General features: G+C 46.3%; 1 protein-coding gene, 1 long non-coding RNA gene and 2 pseudogenes across 4 annotated transcripts in view; 2 read left to right on the top strand and 2 right to left on the bottom strand.

The window, feature by feature from the left end:
• Abcb9 (ATP binding cassette subfamily B member 9) overlaps window positions 1-15,015 on the top strand; it is a 41,410-nt gene that overhangs the window by 3,348 nt on the left and 23,047 nt on the right. Inside the window, exon 1 of one of the 3 annotated variants that reach the window (XM_005329569.4) lies at window positions 7,489-9,445. The exons of 1 other annotated variant lie outside the window; for it this stretch is intronic. The gene's annotated coding sequence lies outside the window, so the exon portion shown is untranslated. Of the gene's footprint in view, window positions 1-7,488; window positions 9,489-15,015 lie in introns of those variants that run through there. One more of the 3 variants, XM_021729277.3, reaches the window with a different exon arrangement.
• LOC120892089 (U6 spliceosomal RNA) lies at window positions 2,577-2,674 on the bottom strand (annotated as a pseudogene).
• Window positions 5,052-9,111, bottom strand: LOC144375261 (uncharacterized). Its single transcript, XR_013434869.1, has 2 exons — window positions 8,916-9,111; window positions 5,052-5,334 (listed from the first exon to the last, which is right to left on the bottom strand). It is a non-coding gene; the product is annotated as an uncharacterized LOC144375261 (long non-coding RNA).
• LOC120892181 (U6 spliceosomal RNA) lies at window positions 14,489-14,589 on the top strand (annotated as a pseudogene).

Here is a 15,015-nt window from a genome sequence, read left to right as displayed (position 1 = left end):
ACTCTATGTGAGGAGGGAAGCTTTTTTTTTTTTTTTTTTTTTAAAGAGAGAGGAGAGAGAGAATTTTTTTAATATTTATTTTTTAGTTCTTGGCAGACACAACATCTTTGTTGGTATGTGGTGCTGAGGATCGAACCTGGGCCGCACGCATGCCAGGCGAGCGCGCTACCGCTTGAGCCACATCCCCAGCCCAGGAGGGAAGCTTTTTGATCCTCACTACAAACACTATGAGAAAAATGAGGCCCAGAGAGTCACCTGGCCCACCCGAGGACAAATGGCTCGTAAGTGAGCTAGCATGGAATTCAACCCAAGTCAAATTCTTCTGAGTTATTCCCAAGGGGCAGTCGGGTCTCCCTCAGTGTCCCCTCTCCTCATATGTAAGATCACTGGGCCATGGGGATCCTGGAGCCCAGCCTGGGCCTCCTGAAGTTACTGGGCTTCCCCATGGAGGAGGTGACCGTGAAAAGAACCTGACTCCACAGCCCAGAGAAGCTCAGCCAAGAAGGTCCTGAAGGTTGTACAGTTATCTTGATTGCCCTGTAATAGTGAACGGCCCTGCTACCCAGACAGGGATCTGTTTCCCCAGCTCAATGATTCCCCCTAATTGCCTGGGGTGGTCAGTCCCCCAGCCTGGTCCCAGGCAGCCCCCACCCCCAACCCCTCCTCTGCTCCTCCTGATTGGACATCTCTCTTTGCAGCAGTTTGCAAGTTTATCAGCTCAAATAGGCACTCCTCAAGGGCCTGTCCTCCTTGAGGACAGTGACCTCACTGCTACCCTGTTCCAGCCTGGGCTTAGTCACCAAGGGAACTGTAGCAAGAGGAGTCAATAAGCATGGAATCGGACATGCTTCCTTGTTCACTGTTCCAGGTCCTGTTAATTTCATTTTGCAGATGAGGAAACTGAGGCTCAGTGGAGTGTAAGGGCCTATGTAGGGTAGTAAGTGAGCCAGGTGCAATGGCAAACTCCTGCAATCCCAGCAACTTGGAAGGCTGAGGCAGGAGGACTGCAAGTTGGAGGCCAGCCTCAGGGACCTGGCAAGGCCCCAACAACTTAGTGCGGCCCAGTTTCAAAATAAAAAGGATTGCAGATGGAGCTTAGTGGTAGAGCCCTTGGGTTCAATCCCCAGCACCAAAATAAATAAATAAACCTAGTGAGTGGCAGAATTAGAACACTCATGAATTAAAACACACTTCTATCTGCCTGGTGAGTGGTGTGTGTGTTACACATGCGTCATGTTTGTGTATATAAATACATGTAGATATGTATATGTGTGGTGATGTGTGTGTGTGTCTGTGTGTGCACAAGCTTTATAAATTGACAGAGCCATATACAAAAGAGGACATAAACCTGGTGTGTGATCCCAGCTACTTGGCAATCTAAGGTGGGAGGTTCACAAGTCTGAGGCCAACCTGGGCAACTTTGTGAGACCCTGTCTCACAGTAAACTTTAAAATAGAAAGGGCTAGGGATGCAGCTCATGGTAGGGTGCCCCTTCCCACCAAAAAAAAAAGAAAAAAAAATGAAAAGGATGGTTACAACTCATAAATGTAGAATCTGTGAATTTTCAAACTGGACATACCCATGAGACCAAGACCCACACAGCACCCAGCCCCACTCTTAGTCACTACCCACCTCCTAGGGCTGATCATCGCCCTGACTCCTAATAGCAAAAGTTAGTCTCATCAGTTCTTGCATTCGATACAAAGAAAACCATATCATGTGCTCTCTCCTGCACACTCTGCTGGGCACTTTCCTGCACACTTGGCTTCTTTCACTCAAGACCGCATCCTTGAGATTGGCCTATGAGCTTGAGTGTAGCAGTTGGTGTAGCAGTTTTTCTAGACTGTTTCAGTGAACTTTGAACTGTTTGCTGACCCTTCCTGCAGTTGGCCAGCATTTGCATTGCTTTTGTTTTGGAGATGTTGTTAAGGAAACTGCTACAAACATTGTTTTTAAAATGTGTGATAAAAGATGCATAAAAATTTAACATTTTGACCAATTTTTTTGAGGGGGGTACTGGGAAGTGAATCCAGGGGCACTTAACCACTGAGCCACATCCCCAGCCCTTTTTTGTATTTTATTTAGAGACAGGATCTCACTGACTTTCTTAGCGCCTCACTTTTGTTGAGGCTGGCTTGGAACTCACTATCCTCCTACCTCAGCCTCCAGAGCCACTGGGATTACAGTCATGCGCTGCCACCCCTGGCTTCTGACCACTTTTATTAGATGTTTGTTTTTAGAGAAATTTTAGGTTCACAGCAAAATCTAGTGTGAAGTACAGAGAATTCCCATAATTGCTCCCCATATGCACAGCCTTCCCCAACAATGCCCCCACCAGATTCATGCATGTGCTACTCAGTGAAGCCACATTGACACGTCATTGTCACCCAAAGCCCATGGTTTCCTTTAGAGTTCATTGCTGGAGTTGTATATTCCATGGTTTTTGACAAATGTATATGGCATGTATCCAACATTATAATCTTGTACAGAGTAGTTTTACTGTCCTAAAAATCCTCCGTGCCCTACCTGTTCATCCCTTCTCTCTTAACCCCTGGCCAACACTATTTTTTTTTTTTTTTAATATGGAATGCTTCTTGAATGTGTGTGTCACTCTTGTTTAGGGGCCACATTAATCTCTGTATCATTCCAATTTTATTTGGTAAAGTATATTTGCTGCCAAAGCAAGCATAAACACTAATCTTTTAGATATTTTCATAGTTCTGCCTTTTATCAGAATATTACATGGCTGGAATTACACAGTGACTTTTTTTTAAGGTGCTGGGGATGGAACCCAGAACTCACACTTGCTAAGCACATACTCTACCATTGAACTACACCCAGCTCTGGAATTTCACAGTAATTAATATGTAATTTCCATATTGACTTCTTTCACTGATATGCATTTCAGGTTCTTCCACATCTATTCATTACTTTGATGGCTTATTTATTTTTAGCTCTGAATAAAATTCCATTTTCTGCCATATACCACCTGGGTGCCTTCAGGTCATTTGCCTAGAGTTTATTTACCCTTCACCTCCAAAGGAGATCTTGCTTGCTTTCAAGTTGAGGCAGTTATCACTAAAGCTTCTGTAAACATCCATATGCAGATTTTTATGTGGACATAAGTTTTTAACCACTCTGGTTAAATACCAAGGAGTGTAATTGCTGGATCATATGGTAAGAATATGTTTAGTTTTGTAAGAAACTGTCAAGCTGTCTTCCAAAGTACCGTTTTGCATTCCCATCAGGGATGAAGGAGTTCCTGGTGCCAGCCAGGCATGCAGGGGTCTCTCACTGTTGCTTTAATTTGCATTTCCTTGATGGCACAGGATGTGTGGAGCACCTTTTCACATGCTTATTTGGCATCTGTATGTCTTCTTTCGTGAGATGTCCCTAAGATCTTTGACTCATTTTTTTTTAATTGGGTGGTTTTCTTTTATTTGAATTTTGAGATTTCTTTATAAGTTTTGGATAAGTCGTTTATCAGATCTATCTTTTGCAAATATTTTACTCCAGTCTGTGAGCTTGTCTCTCCCTCCCCACCCTCGTCTCTGTCTCTTTCTCCCTCCCTCCCTCTCCCTCTCCCTTTCTCTCAGTACTGGGGATCTAACCCAGAGGTACTTTACATTGAGCCATATGTTGCTTAGGGCTGGCTGTGATCCTCCTGCCTTAGCCTCCTGAATCACTGGGATTATAGACATGCATCACTGCACCCGTTTACTTTTTATTTTTGAGACAGGGTTTTGTTAAGTTTCCTAGGCTTTTGTTAGTTGCTGAGGATGGCTTCAAACTTGTCATTTTCCTGTCTCAGCCTCCCAAGTTTCTGGGATTACAGACATATGCCACCAAGCCTGGCTTTATCTTCACTTTTTTTTTAATATTAAAAAAAATTTTAGTTATAGACGGACACAATATTTTCATTTCATTTTTTTTTTTAATGTGGTGCTGAGGATCAAAACCAGTGCCTCATGTGTGTGAGGCAAATGCTCTGCCACTGAGCCACAACCCCAGTCCTGTCTTTCTTCACTCTCTTGATAGGGTCCTTCCCAGAGAAGAAATTTTTACCAGTTTATTAATTATATCTTTCATGGATTATGCCTTTGGTGTTGTATCACTAGCCAGCCATAATGGCACATACTGTTATCCCAGTGACTGGGGAGGTTGAGGCAGGAGGATTACAAGTTGGAGGCTAGCCTTAGCAATTTAATGAGACTGTTTCAAATTTTATAAAAGCTGGGATATGTAGCTCAATGGCAGAGTGCTTGACCACTGAGCTACATCCCCAGCCCTTTTCATTTATTTTTGGGACAGCGTCTCACTAACTTGTTTGGGACTTCACTAAGTTGCCCAGGCTGGCCTTAAACTCAAGGTCCTCCTGCCTCAGCCTCCCCAGTCACTGGGATTGCAGCTATGCACCACCACACTCAGCACTGTGATGTATTTTGAGTTAACTTTTTGAGGGTATTTAGATGTCTGTGTCTAGAATCCTTGTTATACAGGTAAACATCCAATAGTTAGTTTAGCATCATTTGTTGAAAAGACTGTCTTTTCTCCATTATGTTGCCTTTGTTCTTTTGTCAAAGATCTGTTAACTGTATTCATGTGGGTCTAGGTCTGTGCTCTCTGTTCTGTTCCATTGATTTATTTGTCTACTGTTCCACCAATACCACATTGTCTGGATCACTATGGCTTTATCATTAGCCTTGAAGTTGGGAAATAGTCCTCCTGCTTTACACTCCTTCCATATTATATTGTCTATTCTAAGTCTTTTACTTTTCCTTGCACACCTTAGAATTGATTTGTCAACACCCATGAGATAATTTGCTGGGATTTTGATTTAGATTATACTGAATCTAAAATCAAATTGGGAAGAACTGACATCTTAATAATAATGAGACTTGCTATCCATGAACATGGAATATCTCTCCATTTATTTAGTTCTTTTTTATTTCTCTCATCAAACTTTATTATAGAGTTTCTTTCTTTATATTCTTATTTTTAATAACAGCTTTACTGTTATTTATTTTACATATACCACATGATTCATAGAGTTCATATATATTTTTATATCCAAGTATTTCATTTTATGGAAATAGCATATTTTAAATTAGAAAATTCTACTTGTTCATTGATGCTTGCTTTCTTCCTCTTCCTCACATATATGCATTTATTGCTGTATATTTACTTTACTCTAAGTCTGTGTAGATGTATGGTCCTGAGTATGGCTGCTGAATATTCAGATTCCTTATTTTTCTTTCATGTCTGGGGAAAGTTGTCTGTACCCTGGAATTTCCAGCCGAAGTCTTGAGTCTTCCCTTCCAGGAATACTGATTCCTGTGGATGAAGAAATGTACACAATGTTTCTTTCTTTATATTCTTATTTTTAATAACAGCTTTACTGATATTTATTTTACACATACCACATGATTCATGCATGTTAAGTGTATTTAAGTGCAAAGGTTTTTTAGTAGATTCACAGAATTGTACAACCATCACCACAATTGTTTTTGAGAACATCTCACCCAAAAAAGAAACTGTTCTCACTAGCAGTCACTCACAGGTGTTCTTGGTGGCAGCTTACCTGAACTGGTTTCTGTGACTAGACTCAGGGTAGGGCCGTGTCCCTCAGCCCACAGGACTTGGACCCAGTGGGAGATGAGTGGAAAAAGTGTTGAGAAGGCAGCCACAACAGTGACAGTGCTGAGGCCTCCTGGATGCACCTGACCTTGAGGCTTGCCCGCCCTGCCTTACCAAGCTCTCATCTTTTGATTGTTTAAAGTGCAACAAAAGCAAGCGGGGGCTCCTATGAAGGAGGTGCTGTGGCCAGATTTGGGAAGCCTGTCCTTGGCAGAGGGGACAAACTGCACAGAGGCACAGGTGTGTGAGGGACTGGAGAACCTGCACACTCGTCCATGTGGAGAAATGGAATGTGATGAGGTCAACCTATTCCTCTCAGTTTTACATCGCTAACAGTTTTTACTCCTTTTTTGGTAATGCTATTAGGTGAGTAGAGGTTCAGAGTCATCCATCATTCTCCAAAATAATCCTTATTCCCTTACCAGTGCCTTGGGCCAACCTTACAGGGTTTTAAAATTCCACCTTCATAGTACACCAGTGCATAGGTATCTTTATTACCCATTTCTCTGATGAGGAAACAGGCTCAGAGAGACTAAGGCATCCACCCAAGGTCACACAGCAAAAAGAACCTGAATGTGGATACAACTCTGTCACTTGTGGGGTTTTTTTTTTTTTGTGTGTGTGTGTGTGGTGCTGGGGATTGAACCCAAGACCTTGTACATGTGAGGCAAGCATTCTAACAACTTAGCTATATCTCTAGCCCAACTTATGCTTTTTGAATGATCCATCCAAGATACTCTTTTCAAATACATGTGTATATTTGCTTTATTTTTACACAAGCAGTATTCTGGCTCAACTTTCCCCAATAGATTTAGGTCATTTCATGCCTTTATATAACTTTCTGTCACATATGTGCCTTTTTTCTCCTGCTATTGAATATTTTACTAAAGGGATGCTCTCTAATTATCTCACCAGTTCCCTATGGGATGGTATTTAGGTTATATCCAGATTTTTGCTACTATAATAGCTGTCTTCATGATGATCTCTTAGCACTTTTCCATTAATCTATAGAAGAAATTCTTACTTGATCAAAAGCATGTTTGGTGTTGTGGCTCGGGGCAGAGCACTTGCCTAGCACATGTGAGGCACTGGGTTTGATCCTTAGCACCATATAAAATTAAATAAAATTAAGGTATTGTGTCCATCTACAACTAAGAAAAAAATCCAATGCTTTAAAAAGAAAAGAAAGTTAAAAAAAAATAAAAAGAAAATAAAAATTAAAAAAAAGAAAAAGAAAAGAAAGTGTTTTTGTTTGGGTCAGTACTAGGAACCCAGGGACGCTTAACAACTGAACTACATCCCAAGCCCCTTTTATTTATTATTTTGAGACAGGGTCTCACTAAGTTGCTTAGGACCTCACAAAGTTGCTGAGGCTGGCCTCAACTTGCAATCCTTCTGCCTCAGCCTCCCAAATTGCTGGGATTACAGGCGTGCACCATGAGGCGCTGCTCAAAAGAAAGTGTTTTAAATTCTGAACTTTACCAAATTCCCCTCCATGAAGGTGTCCCATGTGAGCGGCAAAGGCTGTTTTAGATTCAGAGTGCTCTGATCCTCTGCCTGAGGACAGACATCTTGTCCCCTGCTCCCTGCTGGGCATTGGCTCATTCCCTACCCAGGGCTCATTTCCACACAGACCACACTGACCCTTTCTGTTCTTCAATGCCCAGGCTAGTTCCCACCTCAGGGCTTCTAAACTTGCAGTTCCTTTAGCCCAGATGCTCTTCCCCACAATCTGCAGTGGCTCCCTCCTCACCTTTCCCCTTCCTTTTTTTTTTTTTTTTTTTTTTTTAGAGAGAGTGAGAGGGGGATAGAGAGAGAGAGAATTTTAACATTTATTTATTTTTTCTTAGTTCCCGGCGGACACAACATCTTTGTTTGTATGTGGTGCTGAGGATCGAACCCGGGCCGCACGCACACTAGGCGAGCGCACTACCGCTTGAGCCACATCCCCAGCCCCTCCCCTTCCCCTTTCTCAGAGAAGTGTTTTTCCAATTTGAGTCGCTCCATGCCAATTCCAGTCGCTGCTCTGAGTTTTATTTCATTTACAACACTGAAATGATCCTGTTATTTACTTGTGGATTTTCTCTCTGCTCTCCAAAAGCTGGGAGTTTTCTTTTCACACACAGCTAGATTCCTAACACCTGGCCCTCAGCAGTCATTCGGTACCTTTGCTGCCTTCCCTCTCCCAAACTCATATAATATTCCATTTTTCTTCATAAAATGTATTTATTTCCTTCTATCATATATCATTTACTTCTAGGTATTGTCTGACTCCCTCACTAGGCTGTCACCTACAGAAGGGGTGGGGATATTGTTTGGTTCATTTCTGGGTGTCACATCTCAAATGCCTATTTGTATTGTTTTGCTTTGTTTTAAGAGACAGGTTCTTGCTATGTTGCCAGGCTGATCCTGAACTCCTGTGCTACAGTAATGCCCCTTCCTCAGCCTTCCAAGTAGCAGCAGCTCCTCGAATGCTTAGAATAGTGTATGATGCATAGTGCTCCATAGACACTCCATAAGTGTCCTCCAGGGAAAAAAGAGAAAACAAACCTGTTCAAGGTTTATCTTCATTGTGTTACCAATGTTGACCCAAGATAGGTCCTTTTTCCCTCTTGGAATCGTAGAACCCGTCAGGTTCAGAGAGACTAAGGCATCCACCCAAGGTCACACAGCAAAAAGAATAGAACCTGATCAAGCAGCATGGAAAGTTTTATTCTTGGACAAAGAATAGGAGAAGCCCAGAGGCTGAGCAGGTAGTAGATATAGATTAAAGAAAGGAATATTCCTGTGGTTTCTAGGATTGGGTGGAGATTTTCTAAGAATTCAAGTGCTCCTCTGGCTCCTATTAAGGGCTCCTTTGGTCGTTGTCATGGTGATTGTCAACTGACATGGCACAAGATTAAGGAAATCTTAATAGGGAAATGCAGTACAGTGAGATGGTAACGAGCCTAAAAAAGAACCACGCTTGCATTGCAGCTGAAGCTATCAGGTCAGGTTCTACCTGTGCTGTCCTGGTGGGTAAGCAGGCAGTTGGTCGATTTCCTTAGTTCTAGGATGCAAAAAGTATGGTCAATATATTGTGTAAGACTCTCAAAGAAAAAGTATGGGTAAATATTTTAGGTTGCATCGATCCTCGTACAGAATGTGTAGATTTGTTAGTTTGGGATAAGCAACTTGGCCCTTTTTCCTCAATGACAGTTGCATGGATGAGTGAGGATCCTAACCCCCACCCTCCAGGGTTCACAGGCTGTCCTCCAGGGAAAAACAAGAAAACAAACCTGTTAAAGAGCAGGTTCCCAGCAGGTGAGGTCTTTTGGGTGACCTGAGCAGGACCTGCAACCTCCAGGTGAACACAGAGCTTGGAGGCCAGCGAGCCAGATGGGGGCGTGGCTTGCCGCAGGTGAGCAGGCAACTAGCCCCGGCCCCGCCCCAAGAGGCTCCGCCTTCCGGGGAGGCTCATAGACCTCTAGCCAGGAAGCCCCGCCCCGTTTGCTAGACCATGCCCAATTTCCCGGGCCCCGCCCCGCCAGCGAGATTTCGCTAGGTCGTACCCTGGGAGCCCCGCCCTTCTTGGAATCCCCGCCTACTCCGCCCCCGAGGCCCCGCCCCGCCTGTCAGCCGGCCCCTGCGCCCGCCAGGCTCAGCTCCGACCTTGCAGCGGCGTAGCGCGGGCAGGAGGCGGGAGCAGCGGCGGGCGGAGCGCAGCAAGCTCAGCTCGCAGTGCGATCTCCAATGAGCTGCGTGGAACCTGCGCCCTGGACGACCTGAGCCAGCTGCGCGCCCCCCTCTACGACCCACCTGGTGCCAGGTAAGGGCCCAGCGAGAGGACCCCCGACCTAAGACCCTACCAGGTTAGTGCGCCAGGCCGGACACTGCGTGGGGAGCGTATGGGTACCCTTGCCTCGTTGGGAATAGGCATCTAGGCAGAAGGTGGGAACCTTCTTGAGCCCCTGCCAGGATACCTGGGACCCGGGCACTGCAGATGCCAGCCCCCTCCCCCACCGCCCCTATCCCTGCAGCATCCCTTCAGGGCCTGCAGGATGGATGTTGTATTTCTTTTAACCCCTGAGGCGACGCCATCTCCTGGAAAATGGTGTGAAGAGAGCATTTTGGTGGGATCTTGGGAGGCTGATGTTCCGCTGGGATGGGGCTGGAGTGATTTCTGAGGGTTCCCCACCTCCCACAGCAGGGCCTGACAGAGATCCTGAGCTCTCTGGCTATGATAGAAGCCTGGGGGTGGCCTGGGCCTGCCCACTTGGGCAGAGCCAGTCCCTTCAGTTTTCCCAGATGGCCCTTGGGCTGAAACTGCTCCTAATGCACCCTCCTGGGCAGTTAGGCCTGTGGGTGCTCCTGCCCCGCCCTGGTTTCTGGGCCTCTGTGGAAATAGGCCTCCTCCCCCAGCCTGCTTTAACTGAGATAGCTTTAAGCTGGGTTGATGGACTACCTGCCTTCTGCCCCACCCTTGAAGATGGGATGGCCTCCAGGCCCCTGCTTCAGGTGGCCCAGGGCCAGGAGACAAGAGGAGGGCTATAGGAAGGGTTCCCCAGTTTGCTTGGCTTAGGCCACAAGTTACCTGCTGCAACTTTCCCAAGTCCCAGAGTGAGGACCAGGCCCAACATGGAACACAGTGGGCTCAGTGAGGGTGGGAGTCAGGATGGAACCACATGGGCCCAGCCCAGAACTGTCCCTGCCTCCAGAGATCCCACCACATCACTGCAACACCATCCACCACACAGGCCTCGGCCAGCCAGTGCATGCTGAGCAGCCACTGGGTCTTCCCAAGGCTAATCCACATTAGGGTAAAAGGCTCATTAATTCGGGGTGCACAGGGGCCACTTGGGCCACACAAGTCAGGACCTTTTCCTGCAATCCCTTAGTAGCCTGGGTAGGGGACCCCCAAAAGGGTGAAGTGTCAGTTCTTGATTCTGCCTTCAACCATTTCCCATAGGCCACTCAGCCTCCTCAAGCTGTCTGGTGGGCATGGTAACTGTGGGCCTCCAGGGTGGTGGTGAAGAGCTGGGAGGTGCCTAGCACCTAGTAACTCCTTGCAGATGGTAGCTGTTGTGGTTGTAGTAAGAGTTATTTATTATTTCCTGGTTGTTCCAGACCTTCTTCTGAAACTGACTGTTGGAGAGGCCCAACCGGTGTCTCCTCTACTGGGAAGAAAGGTCTTTAATGAGGCCTCCAGTGGGGATAGGGTCCCTTGCTAAATGCCATTCCTTAGGATTTAGCGTCATAGCAAGTTGCTCCTGTCTGCCCTGGGCCATGTGGAGCCTGCCCTGGCCTCTGGCCACCACCTTGTCCTTGTCTCTTAGGCCACACACATCACCTGAATACCCACAGTTTGCCCTCCAGAGCCATTTGTCCAGCTCAGCTGAGTCCTCAGAGTCGGGCAGATGGAGGGCAGGGACATGCAGCCTCATGATCTCCAGCCTCCCCACCCTGCAGCCTTAGCTTGTGGTCTTGTCCCCTTCCTTCTCCTGCTTAGTAACTTTAAAAATAACAGAGTAACTTGTCCTCACTGAAGACTGTAACCTGATCTGAACTGAGTTAGATTCTGCTCAGCCTGGAGCTTGGAGTAGAAGGACTCAGCACTTGGGGGTAGGGAGCTTGGGTGCTATCATGCTCTGCTTAGCTTGCTGTGTGGCTCTGGATAAGTCTCACCTCTGTCCTCCCTGGGCTTCAGCTTCCTCAAATGCAAAGCATGATTCAGAGGGTCCATGTCATTGTTTGGAATTTTGTTTATTCCTGAGAAGATAAGTATTGGGGGCTCCCAGGTAGGCAGCTGGCCACCTGGGTTGTGGGACATCAGGAAGGAACTCCCCCAGTGACTAGGAGTCAGAGGTGGGGACCTGGCCAGGCTCCTGGGCTGCAATCCAGCCTTCATGTCCCTGGCTGATCTGTTACCTTTCCTGCTTCTGAGCCCCAACCCCTTTCTGGGGATGTGGATCTTGTGCCCACCAAGACGAGGCAGCGGCTGAGGTGACTGGCAGGACCTAGTGCAGCTGGCAGTGGTTTGGCCAGGAGAACAGGTTGGCACTGGGCCAGGAGCTTCCCTTCCTGGGCTCTGAGTGGAGCTCACCCACTCCCTCACTCCCCAAGGCCTCTGCATTGCAGCAGATGGAGCCTGCGCTGGCAGCTCAGCCAGCTGGGGTAGAGCAAGGGCCCAGCCAGGGGTAGTTGCCCATCCCACCCCTTCTCCTTGTCCCTGACCCGACTTGGCCCTGGCTCTCCTTGGAGCAGCGGTAGCTGACTGAGCAAGCAGCATCTCTGAGATGGACTAGAATCTGCCTGGAGGTGTTGGGGTAACAGCAGGGCCAAGCCTTGAGGGCCATGATGTCTCATTCCTCTCTGCATCTCAGACCCCTTCTTAGCATCTTGAGGGAGCTTGCCTACCCACTGGAGAGGTTGTTTTGCAGGATTAGAGCTATGGAGTTGAGAACACAGATACTGGAGCTTTACATCCCAGCTCTGCCGAGCTGTGTGACCGGGAGCAGGTCACTTGACTTCTCTGCCTCAAACTTCTCAATTGTAAAATGAGGGAAATATCAGAACCTACTTCATAGGATACTTGTGAGCATTAATATGTATAAGTCACTTAGAACATTGCTTTGCACATGTCAACATCAATAAGTGTCAGATATTATTGTTGCCATTGTTATCCTCCTCATTATTTCCACCTTTGCTGCTTTGCCTGAGCCCTCACCGATGTGGACTCTTTTCCTTAAATAAGTGTACCCTGTTAGCATTTGTTATATTAAGAAGTATTGGTTGTAGCTCAGAGGAAAAGCGCTTGCCTAGCATGTGTGAGGCACTGGGGTTCGATTCTCAGCACCACATATAAATAAATAAGATGGAGGTTCATGGACAACCATATATATATATATGAAGAAGTCTTAGAGGCTAGGGGTTGTGGCTCAGTGGTAGAGAACTTGCCTACCATGTATGAGGCCCTGGTTTGATTCTCAGCACCACATATAAATAAATGCATAAAATAAAGGTTCATCAACAACTAAAAAATAAAAGAAGTGTTGAGCAAGGTACACTGGTGCATCCCTATGAGCCCAACAACTTGAGATGATGAGGCAGGAATATCTCAAGTTCAAGGCCTGCCTCAGCAACTTAGTAAGACCCTGTCTCAAATTAAAATAAATAAATAAAAATAAAAAGGGTCAGGGATGGAGTTCAGTGGTAGAGCACCCATGGGTTCAATCCCCAAGACTGGGGAATGTCTTAGCCTGATGATTAAGAGCCCAGATTCTGGGCCCAGACAGACCTAAGTCTACATCTCAGCTTTGCTGTTCACCAGCTGTGTGATCATGGGCAAATTATTAACTTCTCAGGGCCTCAATTTCTCATCTGCTAGCTGGGGATGATGACATGCAAATCTCACAGAGTTGTGATGATTTTATAAGTGAACACACAGAAGCTCACAGCCCAGGGCTGGGCTGGTGAAGTGCTGTTACTTAACTGTGTGCTGTGGTTATTGGACACCTGCTGTGTGCCAGGCAGGCAGGGAGTCAGGTGCTGGGATCCTTCACATACCAGCTCAAGTTCTGGTTTGGGCCTGGTTGTCTGAGCGTATGGATCAGGTGACTTTGTTCCTCTGTGCCTCAGTTTCTCAAGCTGTAAGTGTGGGTTCAGTCACTCCACAGCACAGGTCCATCCCCTCTGCCTGGATTCAGCCATAGGGAGAGGACCTCTCTCAGGCCATACTCCCATCATGGTCACAATTCACAGCTGCCCCTCCTGTCACTCCCTTCAGGATCTCACTTAGTGCTGAAACTGGCCTTGAATTTAGGATCCTCTGACTCAGCCTCCTGAATAGATGGGATTAGGTATGCACCTGGTTGGTTACTCTTTCTTTCTTTCTTTCTTTCTTTCTTTCTTTCTTTCTTTCTTTCTTAACATGGAATGCTTCCTGAATTTGTGAGTCATCCTCCAGAGCTTTGCCCGGTTTGCAGACAAGACAGTCAAAAGCCCCCTTCCAGGAAGCACAGGTCAGGAGTTGGTTCTCAGGGACACGCCACAGCCCAGACCCAGCCTCACCCTAGACAAGCTCCACCTGCAGACTCGGGCCACCAGTCCTGCTTCCTGTGTCCGAGGCCCCCAGTGTGGGGATGTGCTTAGGTCAAAACAGACATCAAGACCCAGAAAACCAAAAGATCCTAGAGCTGCATGAAGAGGTTCTGGAAACTTCCAAGTAGATGCAGAGGCCCCTGGGCTGCAGTGAGACCAGCAAGACATACCCAACACTTCAAACTCTCTCTTCTCCTAAAGGTAGAGGTTTAGTTGAAGTAGGAGGAAAGCGAACAAGCATTTATCTTGTGCTCACTGAATATAGTTAGTGATGATCAGCAACAGTTATTATGTGCCAGACACCATGCCCAGAACTCATTGAGGCTCATGCATTAAACTTCATGCTAACATTTTACAAATGAGAAAACTAGTTCCAGAGAAGTTAGTGGCATTAAAAATAGTGGCCTCGGGGGCTGGGGATGTGGCTCAAGCGGTAGCACGCTCGCCTGGCATGCGTGCGACCCGGGTTCGATCCTCAGCACCACATACCAACAAAGATGTTGTGTCCGCCGAGAACTAAAAAAAAAATAAATAAATATTAAAAATTCTCTCTCTCTCTCCTCTCTCACTCTCTCTTTAAAAAAAAAAATGCTTTAATTAAAAAAAAAAATAGTGGCCTGGGCTGGGGTTGTGGCTCAGTGGTAGAGCACTTGCCTAGCATGCATGAAGCAATGGGTTCAATCCCTGGCACTATATAAAAATAAACAAATAAAATAAAGGTATTGTGTCCATCTATAACTAAAAAAATAAAAATAAAATAGTGACCAAGCGCTTGCTTTAGCAGCACATATACTAAAATTGGAACAATATAGAAGATTAGCATGGCCCCTGCATGAGGATGATTCGCAAATTCAGGAAGCATTCCATGTTTAAAAAAAAAGAAAGACTGGTGGTGCACACCGAATCCCATCTATTCAGGAGGCTGAGTCAGAGGATCCTAAGTTCAAGGCCAGTCTCCATATTTAGTGAGACCCTGTCTCAAAAAATAAAATGAAAAGGGCCGGGCATGTGGCTCGGTGGCAGAGTACTTGCTTAGCATGTGCAAGCCCTTGGGTTCCGTCCCCAGCACTGCCAAAATGAAAAATGACCACAGTGCCCACTTGTAGAACTCTTTTCATCTCAACTTCATCCTTATGTTGGTGACAAAATACTCCCACGCCTCACCTCTGAGCTCACAGGCCTCCTTGCCTTCCTCAAGTTCGTGAGACTCATTCCTGCCTCAGGGCTGGGCTCAGTACTTTCCCGGAAGATCCACGCCTCTTTCTAGTCTTGCTCAACGTGAGATCTCTCCTGGCCCCC

This window comes from Ictidomys tridecemlineatus, chromosome 2 (genome assembly GCF_052094955.1).
Source record: "Ictidomys tridecemlineatus isolate mIctTri1 chromosome 2, mIctTri1.hap1, whole genome shotgun sequence".
In the NCBI taxonomy this organism is placed as follows: Eukaryota; Metazoa; Chordata; class Mammalia; order Rodentia; family Sciuridae; genus Ictidomys; species Ictidomys tridecemlineatus.
This window is presented reverse-complemented; position numbering and strand designations above follow the sequence as displayed.